Raw genomic sequence first — 14,701 nt, forward strand, 5'->3', positions numbered from 1 at the left:
CAATTACTACATAATGACTGACTTCTACTTATAATTTTCAGGGACTATTTCAGCCATCCAACCCCCACTCTCCCCTCACATACCAAGAGGCAAGATTACACTAGACAACTTCCCTTGCTGAGTTCTCTTGCAAAGCAGTTTTCTTCTAGTTCATCATTTCCCGGGGGATATAGCACATTAGGGCTGCTAGATTCATGCGTGGGTGTCCAAAACAACAACTATCCAAATGCCCTGTCTTTTATCTCCCATGTGGTTTTGGAAGTTACAACTCCATGTTGCTGGAGATTGGCAGATACTACCTGGAAGCTTCTGGCTTTAGCCCCTCTTTTCCTCTCTAGAGTCATAGAGCTGCCTCATGTTTGGCCTTAGTGAAGGAGTTTCTTCATTTTCTTTCACATATATAGTTCAGATATGTACCCAAAATAATTTTAAGTATATTTTGTATACCAATTTTAGATATTTTGTAGTGAACTGCTTTTTAGGTATGTAACTACGTATTTAACTGGAAAGGAAAGCTCCTTGACAATTTAATTTTGATATTGTGTATTTCTTTTTCATTTTTTTCCCCTTCACATTAAAAATTAAATCATTCTGTAAAGCAGGTATTTTAACTGAGTCACACTCCCTATGTACCAATAGTTTGGGGTTATTTTTTATTTCCTTTTCATTTACTTCCTGTGTATTTAACTGATTGTATCTTTCCTGCAAAACACACACACACACACACACACACACACACACACACACAAACACACTTGTTTTGTGATTGAGTTAAGGCACAGTACTACTGAACTGCATAGAGTCAGCTTTTTGACCTGCATGTGTATTGCACAATAGTGCTGCTGCTTTCATATCCTTATATCTCTAGTGCAAAATTAGAAACTTTGAAAAACATTATGTACTAAATACTCACTTAAATGTGTTGAACAGTTGAACTAAAAGCCTTTAGTGTTGAACACAGGAAAAACGATGGATATGGAGTACTCGTATGCCTCTAAAAATTTAAATAAAATAAGTAGATCACCTAAAATATAGGTATGTAATATTTTGTCTAACATTTTTTTTGGTCTTAATTAGTTTGATGTTTATCAGGTTTAATGTGTGTGGGAGGAAGTCTGTGGATATTTGTTGTAGAAGCAACAGCACAAAACAGCAATATTTAGGAGGGAAAGGGAGGGATTAACCCTGGTTAATGTAGAAGCAAGTAGTAAAATTTTCATGGAAATATAATTGTAAAAGAGCAGAAACTGTCCCTTCCTTAAAATTCATTAAAAGTTCTGTAATATATATGATCAAGGACTATCAAGGAATTTTTTTTAAAGAAACTATTTTCAATGCAGGCAAGGTTAGTGACATCCTGTTTAAAAAATCTGCATTTTGCACATTTTTAAGAAATCCACTACATTGACCATTCAGTATTTGATCATGTGTTAGGCATTCACCAATGTCAATTTCTCTTCTATTTCCTTGCCCTGGGAGATTTTACTTCCTCATCCTCTTAAATTTATGCCAGGCAGCCGTGACTTGCTTTGGCCAGTTAAACGTGAGCAGGAGTGATATGTGTCACTTCCAGGCAGAAGGATTTCATGGTAAGTCTTTTGGTCTTCGAGCCTCTTCTCTGTCCTGGTGCTCATAGGAGCATGGGGTGATTTGCAGCTATCTTGAGTCTGATGCAGCCCAGAAATCCAAATCAACACAACACAGCTGCCCCAAGAGTTGCCCAGATCTGCAGATTTGCATGTGAAAAAATTGAACTTTTGTTATGTAACAGCACTAAGATTTGGAGTTGTTTTTAATTGCTCTATAACCTAACCTACTCTGGCTAATACAGGTGGTAAAATATGAAGTACTTTAAACAAATACAAAGAGAACACTTAACAAATGCAAGCAAAAAGAGAACAATTGAGATGACATATTTTATATTAGGAAGCACTACCCCTGTTTTAAAACACACCAAGATTTTCAGGTAAAATTAAGTTTTTAAGAGTGCTTATAAAAACAAGTTGAAATCTAATTCACCCCATTTTCTCAAATTTTTGAGCTTAAAATATGTTTTTGTATATTGTAGTATTTTATCCTGAGGGAAGACCTTTGAGTATGTACTAAATATTTTAGTATGCTAGTATTCTTTGCTAAGTACAATCATTAATTACTGAATTTTATTCGTTTGGTCTGTTACTTGTATCTTAGTCTTCCCAGCCCTGGGGTTGGCGCTGGAACAAGCTTCACCTGAAATTTTGGAGGGGGTATGATCGGGAACAATATGATTTCGTAATTATAAGTGGAGAAGACCTTCATTTTTGTTTTGTTTTGTTTGTTTTATATTTGCTTGTTTGGCTGGCTGGCATTCGAACTCCCTGTCCATGTTGGAAACTTTTTTACTGTTTATGTCTTGCTGGGGGAGATTTATTTGCTGATGTAGCCCAGTGCTGGCCGTGGATTCCAGTGGCTAACAGTGGGACAATAGGGTTCTCTCCAGACCTTTCCCATAGTAGGAAGTTGGCCATTGTTTCCCAGTTTTGCTGCCTTGACTTCATTTGCCACTTATTTTTCAAGCCAGGTTCTCCAGACATGTAAATGGTTTTGGAAGGCTGTAAATCCCTAATTTAAGGAATTTAAATAAATTCCTCTTCATAAATTAGTCAATCAGTGTCTGTCTCTTTTAACTAAGAACACTGATAAAAAACTTTGGCTATAGATGCTGCATCTTTTTTTTCAGGCACACATTTCCTAGCTCATTTATTCATTCATCTATGTATTCATTAAAGAACTATGCATTAAATGCCTTATAAATATCTTTTTACTGAGATTAAAATTGTGAGCAAGATAGATAGGCAGGAATGTATGAGTTCTTTCACATTCTTAAATCTGCTATTTTCTGTCCTGTATCAGAGCCTGTTCAGATGCCGCTCCTTCTATTTGACTGTCTCTGCACACCACTGCTATTCTTACATGTAGGCCTGTAATGCTTTCTGGCCACTGCTTCTGTTCTTGTACATACCTAGTAAACTCCTTTTCATCCATCAAATCTTAGCGCTAAAGGAAACCATCCCTAATGGTTCATGACGCTCTGTAAATTTCATTCATGCATTTTATACATTCCTTAGTTCTGTACATGTGGACTCTTTTCTGTTCCTCTCCATGTTTCCTTTTGCTCATAATGTTATCCTCCCGACCTAGTAAAACTATCCCTTTCATGCCATAGGTACTCAAAACATATTTGCCCAGAGAATGAAGGAAGTAGACAATCAAAATACAGTGTGCTACATGGTACAATTGGATTAACTACAGAGTGCTATGAGCTGATGAGGTGGGTGATCTAACCCAGCCTTGGGGGACCAGTGATGTGTAAACTGAGATCTAAATGTAAATCAGCTAGGTGAAGCTGTTGGGGGTGAGAAGAGGGAGAAAAGGGGAACTGAAAGTGTGCTCTAGGTAAAAGAAACAACACATAGGAAAGCCAGGAAGCAAGATATCTGGAATTCCATGGAACCCCACAGAACATACCACATTTGGTCACCTGGGACACACTCAGGGCACATGCTCAGTGGGAGAGGGTGAGCTCACATGCCCGACATAGAGTTCACATTCAGTCTCAGTGCAGAGTGAAAACAAGTATCCTAGGTTAATCCCAGCAAAGTTTCTGTGGTTTTCTCCTTGCAATGGTTGGTTTTCCTTTTCTCTGATCTTTCCATCCCATCAAGAAGAGGCAGCTATGAAATTGGTATCATAAGTGCACACCTGGCTAGTCCTCTTCTAAGTGAATAGGGGATTCTTGCTCTAACCCTCCAGGGTTACATGATGATTAAGCTGACATATGTTTCATCCTGCAGCTCTTCACTCACTCGGAGGCAGGCCCAAACGCCCGGGTGTGCAGGCTACGCACATGAACCATGGTTGATCCTGGTCTCAATCACCTCTTCTGTTGGAAATTCTGCATTTATTTTCAGTTTAATTTCTTCCATGTATCTATATAAGGTGTTTCAGTTGTGTATCAATATTTGTGGCTCACATATTAATAGTGACTTTTCACTTTGAATATCTTTTTTCTAAATTGAAGTATTACATATATAGTACTGATAGTACGATTTCTTTCTTTCTTCCTTCTTTTCTCTCTTTCTTTCTCTCTCTCTTCCTTCCTTCCTTCCTTTCTTTCTTTTCTTTCTTTCTCTCTTTCTCTCTTTCTTTCTTTCTCTCTGTCTCTTACATCTTTCCTGTTAACTTATTAACCGTAATAAACGTCCATGCTACAAATCAGAAAGCTGGGAATTGATTCAGAGTGTGCAGACAGTGGTTTCCTAGTGAAGAAGAGGCAGCTGGGTTTTCAATGTGGGAAGCCAAATCCTTTACCTATTGACATCCTTTACCTGGTGTTCTGAAGTTTATTAATGCCCTCCAGATGCATGTTGAATTTTTCATTTTATTTTATATATTTGGAGACAGTGTTGGACGGCAGAATGAATAGTGAGAAGACTTGTTTTAAAATCTTACTCATGCAGAGACAATGCAATTGCTGGAGGGTATCTGCTAGGAGCCTCAGTGGCCTTCTCGGCAGAAGGGGACTAACAGTCCTCACCCCATGGGTGTCATAAGGATTAAATGAGATACTAGCTCAAAATACGGGTTTTAATTCATAGTAGGTACGTAGCTAACTTGTTGCTTTCTTTATCTCAGTTATTAACATCATGCTGATTAATTCATATATATGGTTTACCAATATGGGCATTCATTTTTGTAGAAAATTTTGATAAATTCACCATGAAATATATTTCCAGACTTTCACACTTTGATTATGAAGTTCCTGAGGCTTATAAGTAGGAGATTTATTGTTTAAAAATAGGCTCGCTTGATCTCAATTTCCCTGGAATAAGGTTCTGCTACTTTGGGTATTATTTTTTTACTCTCCCACTTTTTTTTTGCACTGTTTTCTATCATTCATTTTCATTACTTTAAAGGCCAAATATTCAAAGAAAGAATATACACTTCTGTGCCACTTTTACCCTTATATTTCTTTAAACCTGATCCTGATTGGCAAATACCTGTGAGAGTGAAAATGTGCATTCTCCCTGAGAAAGGACACCTCATTTTAATCAGTTATTCTTCTGCAAATAATAGCAAATGGAAAAGAGTTTGAGGGTCAGAAGATGTTTGTTTTAGCTCTCTCTGAACTTCATTTTTCTTCTCTGTATATTTAGAACTCATACAATTATTTTTAATCAAAATAATATATGTCAGAACTTTATAACTTAGAAATGACTACATAAATGTTATTTTTTTTGTTACAAAAATAAGAATTGGCCCATGTTGCTAGGATAAAATGAAAGTAGAAAAAGACCTAATTAGTCTTTTGTTTGATTAGGATGCTCTTCCAATCAGAATTGAGAAAGCAAGCCCACTGAGTAATTTATTGCCTACTTTGCTTTTCCTCTATTTATTTAATTTGATTTTTTATTTAGTTTTAACAGAACCTGGATATTGTATTTTGGAGAGGACAAGGTCAACCTTAATACCTCTGTTAAGACTGAAAAAGTTTAAGACCAGGCCTTCAATCTCTGTTTCCTTTTAGTTTGTCTGCCTTGGAGTGCTAGTATTTTTAGTGCACTTTGGACCATCAGGGTTTTCCACTCTGGCACTTTAACTGAAACAATGTAGTTTCTCTCCTCCTTAAGCCAATCAAAGTTAACCTTTTTATTTGCGAATTGAGAACTGGTGCAGAAAATTATTCTGTTGAATGTCAAGGTGTTAAGACAGTCTCAGGCTAGGGATATAGGAAGAACAGCATTGGATACAGAAAGTTAAGTCCTATAGGAGGGTAGATGTGACTAATATTGGTAAATATGATTAAGGTTCATGGGGGATATGTTGAGACCTAGCATTTTTAAAGGTAGAATTGTATTTGAAAATAATTTAACATTCTTAATATTAAATGTTAAACTTGCCAGTTGTGAGGATGTTGAAAAAAGCTATTTTCTTGGTAGAAAGTATCAGACAGTATTATTTTTTTGTTTGTTTGTTTTTGTTTGTTTTTGTTTGTTTTTTATACTGCAGGTTCTTATTAGTCATCAATTTTATACACATCAGTGTATACATGTCAATCCCAATCACCCAATTCAGCACACCACCATCCCCACCCCACCGCGGTTTTCCCCCCTTGGTGTCCATACATTTGTTCTCTACATCTGTGTCTCAACTTCTGCCCTGCAAACCGTTTCATCTGTACCATTTTTCTAGGTTCCACATACATGCGTTAATATACGATATTTGTTTTTCTCTTTCTGACTTACTTCACTCTGTATGACAGTCTCTAGATCCATCCACGTCTCAACAAATGACTCAATTTCGTTCCTTTTTATGGCTGAGTAATATTCCATTGTATATATGTACCACATCTTCTTTATCCATTCGCCAGACAGTATTATTGAGACTACAGCATCATTGAGAAGATGCTTTGCTAATCCCCCCTCAGGGTAGAAGCTGAACCTGCAGAGTTTTAATATAGACTGAACTCTTTTGCTTGAGCCCAGGGTAATGGTTTACTTGCTATCTGGAAGAAAGAAGAGAAAAGCTGAAAAAAGTGGGAAGGGAGCTAGTGAAGTAGTAAAAGGCCACACTCTACATCAGGTTATATCAAGTTACTAAAGTCACAGAAAGTAATTTTTTGAGAGTAAGAGTAAACATAGAGCCTGGACTGATATGAGGCATCATGTCCTGAGGAAAAATGTGATTCAGAGAGGAAGGAAGTGGCTGAGAACTCACAGAAATCAAAGGCCAAGCTCTAGACCAGTAAGAGCCCATGCTAAGTTTCACCAGGCCATAGGGAGCTAGGGGACACCTAGATAGTATCTAAGCTAATAGTAGAAGTTATTTCTGCTTATCCCTTTCTGAGTTCCCTTTCATGGGAAAGCAGTGTTCCTATATACTAAAACTCTTCACCGGATACTTTTTTCCATCTCTTGCCTTGACTGACTACTCATTTCCCTTATACTTTTCAATCCACTACAACTTGGCTTCTACCCCTAATAATTCTGCTGGAACCATTCTTACAGGAACGGGAGGATTTGCAATATAAACTCACAACAATTCTGTGATTTAGGTACCATTATTATTCTCATCTGTATCATGGGGATAATAATAGAACTGACTACATAGAGTTAGTTGACCCTCAAATATGCAGTTAGTTTCCAACAGACACTTGCTATTGTTATTATTATGTTGTTGTTGTCATCGTCTATTCCCTTCTTCTGGAAATGCTATTTTTCTTAGTTGCTGGGACAAGCTTCTTTCTGGATTTTCAGTCTTCTTGCCTGGACACTTCCTATGTCTCCCTTGCAGCTCCTCTTCCTTTACCAATCCTTGAAAAATTAGTGTTCTTTGAGGCTCTTCCTGAGTGATAAGCCATAAGCGGTAGCTTATCTTCCCACCATTTCAACTATATCTACTTGTCATTTTTTTTCAAATCTTTACCTCCATGCTAACTCCACAAGATCTAGAATCATGAGTGCAATCACTATGTTTATTTTCCCAGCTCAGTGAATGGCAATGCCTGCTAGTTGCCCAAGCTAAAAACTGGGTGTCATCAGTGAGTCTCCTCCATATTCAATCAATAATTGGACTGGCCAATTCTGTCTTCTAAATATTTCTGGAATCTGTCTACCTTGCTTCAACCTCTGTGTCACTAACATTTCAGGATTGCATAGTCTCCTAATTGGTCTCCCTTTCTCCAGTAAAGAGCCTTTTAAATCCATTCTCTGTGTCACAATGAACTTATCACAAATTGACCCCAGATTAATCTCCTACCACCTTCTCCTTAAATGGGTCCAGCCCTGTTAAACTATTCTAAGTTCCTTCAAGATGTCCGATTCCCAGTTTAGCTCAGGGCTTTGCACATTCTTTTCCTTCTGCCTGGAAAACCACTTCCTTTCCCTGTACCCTTCATTTGGTTGATTCCTTCTCATTCTTCAGGTTTTAGCTCAGATGTTATTTCCTCTAGAAACCCTTTCCTGCATCACTCAAACTCTGAATGAGATCTTTCTGCTCTATGCACCTAGAGTGCCTGTTGCAGCTCTCACCACAGTGCCGTGTGATTGCCAAGATACCTGTCTCTCCCACTAGCCTATAAGCACCCTTCAGTACAGAAATTGTATTTTATTATTGTATCTCTAGAAACCAGTGCAGCATCCAGCATATAATAAGTACTTAAGGAATGTGTGTCAAAAGAATAAGAATGGGGAATAAAAGCTCATTTAACATTTAAATGCATTTTCTAATAATGCATCCCCATAATGGTAGCACATCCTAATTAAAGTATATAGAAGTATATAGTGTAACAAGTCACTCTGTTTCTCAAGTTGCCCGATCTGTAAAATAAAGAGGCTGGATAAGTGTATATATATATATATAATACACCCTTTTCAGCTCTAACATTGTATTATTTTCTAAAGACTCCTCAATGAGAAACTACCAATAATACCACCAAAGAAACCCATTAAATGCTACCTTCCTAGATACTGAATGTAGAACAACTGTCTAATTCCAGATATTCTAGGGTACTTTCAAGTCAAAGATCTATAAGGAACATTCTAGACTGAAGTCTAGATCTTTCTAAAATAACCAGGACCATGTGCATTTTTGAATCCTGGTTTTACACTATTAGTGGTTTAATGCTGAACCAATATTACAAGTTTTGTGTCTTTACTTGAAAGTTACAGCAGATGTAGCATAGAGCAGTGAGTTGAGAGTCAGCCTGCCTGGACACAAATCACTGCTCCTCCAGTTATGCCGCGACTTTGGCAAATCTCAGTTTTCTCATTTGCAAATTAGAATAACAGTGGTAACTAACATGGTATTTTGTGAAGATTAATGCATTAAGACATGCAAAATTATTAAAACAGTGTTTGGTGTATAGAATATGAAGTCAGCGAATGTTATCTATGACTGTATTATTAACTTACCATTATTTCAATTACTTTTGTTTATTTAGCTTTCAGTTAAGGGGATTTTCAAGATGAGAGGGTCTTCTGCTCTCTGTGATCTCTTTCCACCTGCCTTTGCAGGACAACCCCCTCACTGGACCACCAGATGTCACTGTTTCTGACAGTTTCCAACTTCTTGGCCATCATAAGATGTTATGCTATTTCAAAGGAGAGATGTGTGAAGTTTCGAAGAGAGAAAAAGTTTTGATATTATGGAACTTTTAATAAAAGTTCCCTAAAACCGTATATAACCATCTTTAAAGCATTTTTTTCATGTATTATTCAAGGAGTTCATATTACACTCGCCACAGCTGAGATGATGTTGATGATCATGAGAGCCTGAGAATGACTTCTAAATGGATCACTTGGGGTTTATTCATTATTAAACCATTCAACAAAAAACATTTTCATGAGTAGTTATGTTTAAGATAACTTGATAGAAAACGAAATTAAATTGGACATGGATACCACCACTAGATAGAGGCTAATAACAGAGACAAGAGTTACAAATAGCTTAAACCAGGTTAAGAGTGATAAATGCTATTTAAACAAGGAGAAATATTATGCTAGGAAAGGGCAACAAAGGAAAAGATGTCTCTTGGTAGGGCATTAGGGACAATTATATGGAGGAGAAGTATTTGAGTGAGATCTTAAAGAACAATTAGGATTTGACCTAGGGAAATGGGCTGGGGATGATTTGTATGTGCAAAGATATGAATATAGGAAAGTACAGAAAATATATGTAGAACAGTAAGAGGTTCATTTAATCTCACAGGTAGGGCATATAATAGAGAGTGATAAGAAAAAAATAGTGAAAATATACATTGGGATCAGATTGTGAAGGCCCCTGAGTAGGAGGAAATAAGATTTAGAAGTGCAGCAAAATAAAGTAGAGCACTGGGGACGTACATAGTGAGTTTGAATCCTGGTTTAGGCTCTTAACTATTTAAGCTCAGACCAGAGAACCTCCCAGCCCCACACTGAAGAGGGGGGAGAGATAGAAAGAGAAAGGGAGAGAAAGGTATCGGGGTAGGGGCTCCCTGAACTGCAGTCAGTTTCTTGACTGGTAAATCTGGGCAAATAACACAGTTGGGAAGTTGGGAAGATTGAGGAGAACGCACTGCAGGCACTTGGAACCTGTAAGCTGTTACTCTAATACTTTGTAGATGATGGTTCCTCTGTTATCAGAAAGAGCATTTCTATATTTAGTGGATAGTAAGAGATAATTGAAGTAAAGGTGCCTAAGAACAGATTCTCCCCTCTTCCCTGACAGCATGTAGAGACCTGCCTTGGGACACCCTGTGTCTGTGGTTGAACGAGGTATTTGTATAAATGGAACAAGTGGCCCTGTGACTCTTGATATATTCTCAGAGGTGCTTAAGGATTTGTTGAGATGCTTAACCTGCAATGGTCGGGCTTAAGCCACAGGCACCCCTACCGTGTTTCCACAGAGGGTGTTAGAACTCTGCTAGGCTCCCAAAGACACTGCTCCTGTGACAGTTATTAGGCTCTTTACCACTTTCACAAGCTCAGAAAATGGGCCCTGTTTTGAGAGTTTGCAGAAGTCTGCTTATTTTGTTTTTAAGAATGAAAACCAGTTCATTATTATTTGCTTTCCTTTAGAGAGATCCTATGGTTACATGTTTTGTCTTTTCAATTAAAAAGATAATTATTACAGATCATGTGAACCAAACAGTCATACCAATTAGAGGCTGGAAAAGAGAAAATCTTCACCCTCCTTTTGGAATAGTATGGCTGCTCTAATATTGCCTTTAATGTTTTTGTTTTTTTTTTAAACATCTTTATTGGAGTATAATTGCTTTACAATGGTGTGTTAGCCTTTAATGTTTTGCAATGATTCACTTTTCCATTGCCCTGAAGGACAGAGTTTTGCCTGACTTCTTTTCAGAGACTATTCTGGAATATTGTAACTGAACTACTAACTCATTTTTTCTCTCTCTGGGATATTTCTCCTGACAGACTAAATTTTCTTTTCTGAATTTCAAATCTACCTCTCTTCCCTTGAACCCAGTTAAACAATTCATTTCTTCCCCATTTTGGCCTTTTATAACACATAACCTGTTATACTACTCCCAGTTTCCTCTGCTTTAACCAAACTGCCCACATTTAGGGGCTTGAATCTTCCCTTATTTCCTTCATCATTTTACTCTTAATTTTGTTACTTGTGCCACTGGAATATCTACAGTAAAAAAGGCACAAAGAGTTCTCTGAGTTCGAAAATTACTTTTGTAGCTATTGTTGCCAAGGAAACCACTTCCACTGTATCTTAGTTTTACTTAGCACATTGAGTCCTTTATGCGCTAGATTTTGAGGAATCACTGTTAGATTTCTTTGTCTCCCTATCTTTTTCTGTTAGAAAGCTGGACATCAGTTTCAAAAAGAAGTAGAGGAAAACGGTAACTGTCCTAAGCATCAACTTTGAATACACAGAGCTTACGAAATACCCAGAGGTAGGCGAAGACACTTGCTGGTGAAATATTTGGAATAAGAGCTGGGGGACTCATATTTCTCACTGAATTTCTGAGTGAGCCTGAAGGATTTAACCTTTATTAATATTATTTAAGTTTCATTTTTCAACATGGCCTATCTCACCAAATTATTCTTCATAATGCTATCCATTCTTTGGCATGATAGCAGAATATTCTTCCCCATAAATACATGCTTTATGTTACTGTATCTTAGGAAATGTTATACAATTATGAAAATACTATGCAATTGTATATTTGCATATTTATATTAACTTTCTACACACATTCATTTTTTTAATATATGTATTGGAGTATAATTGCTTTACAATGTTGTGTTAGTTTCTGCTGTATAACAAAGTGAATCAGCTATACATATACATATATCCCCATATCTCCTCCCTCTTGCGTTTCCTTCCCACCCTCCCTATCCCACCCCTCTAGGTGGTCACAAAGCACTGAGATGATCTCCCTGTGCTATGCGGCTGCTTCCCACTAGCTATCTATTTTACATTTAGTAGTGTATATATGTCCATGCCACTCTCTCACTTTGTCCCAGCTTACCCTTCCCCCTCCTTGTGTCCTCAAGTCCATTCTCTGTATCTGTGTCTTTATTCCTGCCCTGCCACTAGGTTCATCAGTACCGTTTTTTTTAGATTCCATATATGTACACACATTCATTTAAAATTTACCTTGTTTGGTTTTCAGTTAATTCAGTTCACTGACCAGATGCTAGGTTTCTTTTGTTTGGTTTTTTTTTTTTTCTGTCAAATTCTTTAGGAGAAAACTACAGAAACCTAAGAAGTATATCTAACACTTGAAAAAAATAGATATTTGTTGATTGCAGTGCCTTCTTATGAAACAAATCACTACTCTCAGCCTTTAGCTGCCCAGATTTTTAATATATCTGCTTCAAATAGCCAGAGGCAGACGAGATTAAAAACAAATGAAATAAGCCTTCTTCGGTTATCACCAAGCACGAGTAGGTGTTCACCATGGGCAGGCCGCTACGTGCAGGGCGGAAGTTGGAAGTTCCTTCTGGCATTCTCATCGCACTTCCCACCCTTTATTATTCCTGTCTGTAGGCCTGCATGCTCAGCGGGCAGGGGTGTGGTATTTCTGCTCACAGGATCTGTTTGTTTTCGCACGGATGAGTATTTAGATAAACTGGCAGGCCCTTGTTAAAACTGCAAAGGAGTAGAGAGCGGTCCATTTTAACCCTGCTCCGACTCATCTGGGCACACCCATCCACGCTCTTTAGATGGCCTGCTGCCAACCTCTCCCCGCCCCAAACACCTCACGTTGTGCTTGTCATGGAACCACACAGTACCGTACACTTACACTAGCGTGTATTTGCCCTCATTTACATTTTTACTTTTCAATTCCAGAAAAATTCCATTTCACTTGCTGCTTTGAATTTCATTCTGTCTGAGTCTTTCGTGTCCATTAACATAGCGGTGAGATTATGAAAAAAATGGTTTATCTACATGAAAAAAAATCACTTTTCTGAAATCTTTTTCAGAGGCTAGCATATGTGTGCACCCAGAGAAACAGTTTTCTCCTTCTCTCCCCACCCCGACTCTGAAATGTGAGACTCTAAAGCTTTGGGTGGTTTGTGGGAAAGGGCACCTTCTAACTACTTTTGCTTTAGTTTTCTTTGAAGTTGCACAGGGGTGAATAATGTTCTCTCAGCCCCGCCCCACTCCTGATCCCTCCCTAACCGTACCCAGGGAATGAGAAACCCCAGATGTGGTTGTGTATGGCTCATTTCCCAGAGCTGATAGATACATAGGAATATGTCTCAGCATCTAGTCTTTAAGTGTTTTACCTGGCCTGGCCCTTCTGTTATCTCTTAAACTCCCTGTTCCCTATTCTACACCAGCTCCCCTTCTTTCCATCCTCTCTGCAGACATCTAGCAGCACTTACTACAATCTTGCTTCAGGCACCATGCTGAGCATTGGCATAAGGACAAAAAAGAAAATTGGGTCCCATCCCTTATGAAAGTGACAGGATAGTTGGAGACAGGGACATAAATAGGTATTTGCAATGTGCTGTACAACAATAGTACTAAGTTCAGAGTGTTATGGAAGCTGACTTGAAATGAGTCATGGAGAGTAAATTAGAGCTAGCCAGAAAAAGTGGGGACTTGGTCAGGAATGACCTGTGAAGAGGGAACAGCAAGTGCAAAGGCCCAGGGGTGAGCCAGTGGGAGCCAATGGGCAAATTGGTCAGGAGCTAGAGGTATTTCACTATGACCAGGCTTTTCTGTTCACCGTGAGAAATGCTTATTATTAACTTAGTTGCATTATAATTTTGTTACAGTTATAAACTCTACATTCACACTTATTTTCAAGATGGAGTATTTATGGGACACAGTTACTTGTTCACCCTCAATTACTCCTTTTCTCCAATTGAAGTGGTTATAAAATAATCATCAGTTATAGAGCTTCTTTTATTTTGGGTTGTTCCTATTCCAGTGTTGTGCATGTAATTTGGATAGCTGAAATAATGCTCCCAAGTTTGCAGTGAGATGTGGACCATGAGTTATCAAAATGAATCTGTACAAGTAGAGTGAGAATCCATAAAATGCAATTCTGAAATTAATCAGTCCATTGGAGGGCTTTATAATGATAGAAGCAGCGTTTGCATTATTTAAGCATTATTGTTGGCAGATGCACCACACTGTGTTTTAAACAGGACTCACCCTAATAGAGAATAAGATTAACCATTTAGTGAAATAGTAAGGATTGCACTAGAGCAGAGCAAATGGAAAAAAATCTCAAGAGAAACCAAATGGGTATTATATGGGCCAATACCACAAGTTAATCCTCCCCCTTTTCAATCCTCAAATGCAAATGGCAAGTTGTTTTAAGGCAGAGTCTAATCTCTTTTGCATCTGTTCTCTAAAGCCTTGTGTTAGACAGATATTTCGCTACAGAGCTGGCATCCAAACAGGTTCAGGAAAATGAAAATCTAGCAGTAGAATTAAACCAAAGAATTGTGAAACTTGTTAATCATTTTTTTCCCCATTTTTGTATTTCTGATTGCAATTTCCTGAATTGAGGAAGCAAGACTGCAGTAAAGCCACCCGTTGTCATTAATGGGCAACGTTTCATTCTTGCAAGGCCTTTTTCTCAGTAAAAATATATTGGAAAGCTATGGAGAGGAACACAGATCCTGAAATACAGACTACCTGAGTGGCAGGTCCATATCCTTGACTAACCACAGACCACAGTGTGCAG

The 14,701-nt window shown here is 37.9% G+C and overlaps 1 protein-coding gene across 2 annotated transcripts in view; it reads left to right on the forward strand.

The window, feature by feature from the left end:
- BANK1 (B cell scaffold protein with ankyrin repeats 1) overlaps window positions 1-14,701 on the forward strand; it is a 485,507-nt gene that overhangs the window by 87,524 nt on the left and 383,282 nt on the right. The window lies entirely within an intron of this gene.

This window comes from Balaenoptera borealis (genome assembly GCF_965194805.1).
Source record: "Balaenoptera borealis genome assembly, chromosome: 4".
Lineage (NCBI taxonomy): Eukaryota > Metazoa > Chordata > Mammalia > Artiodactyla > Balaenopteridae > Balaenoptera > Balaenoptera borealis.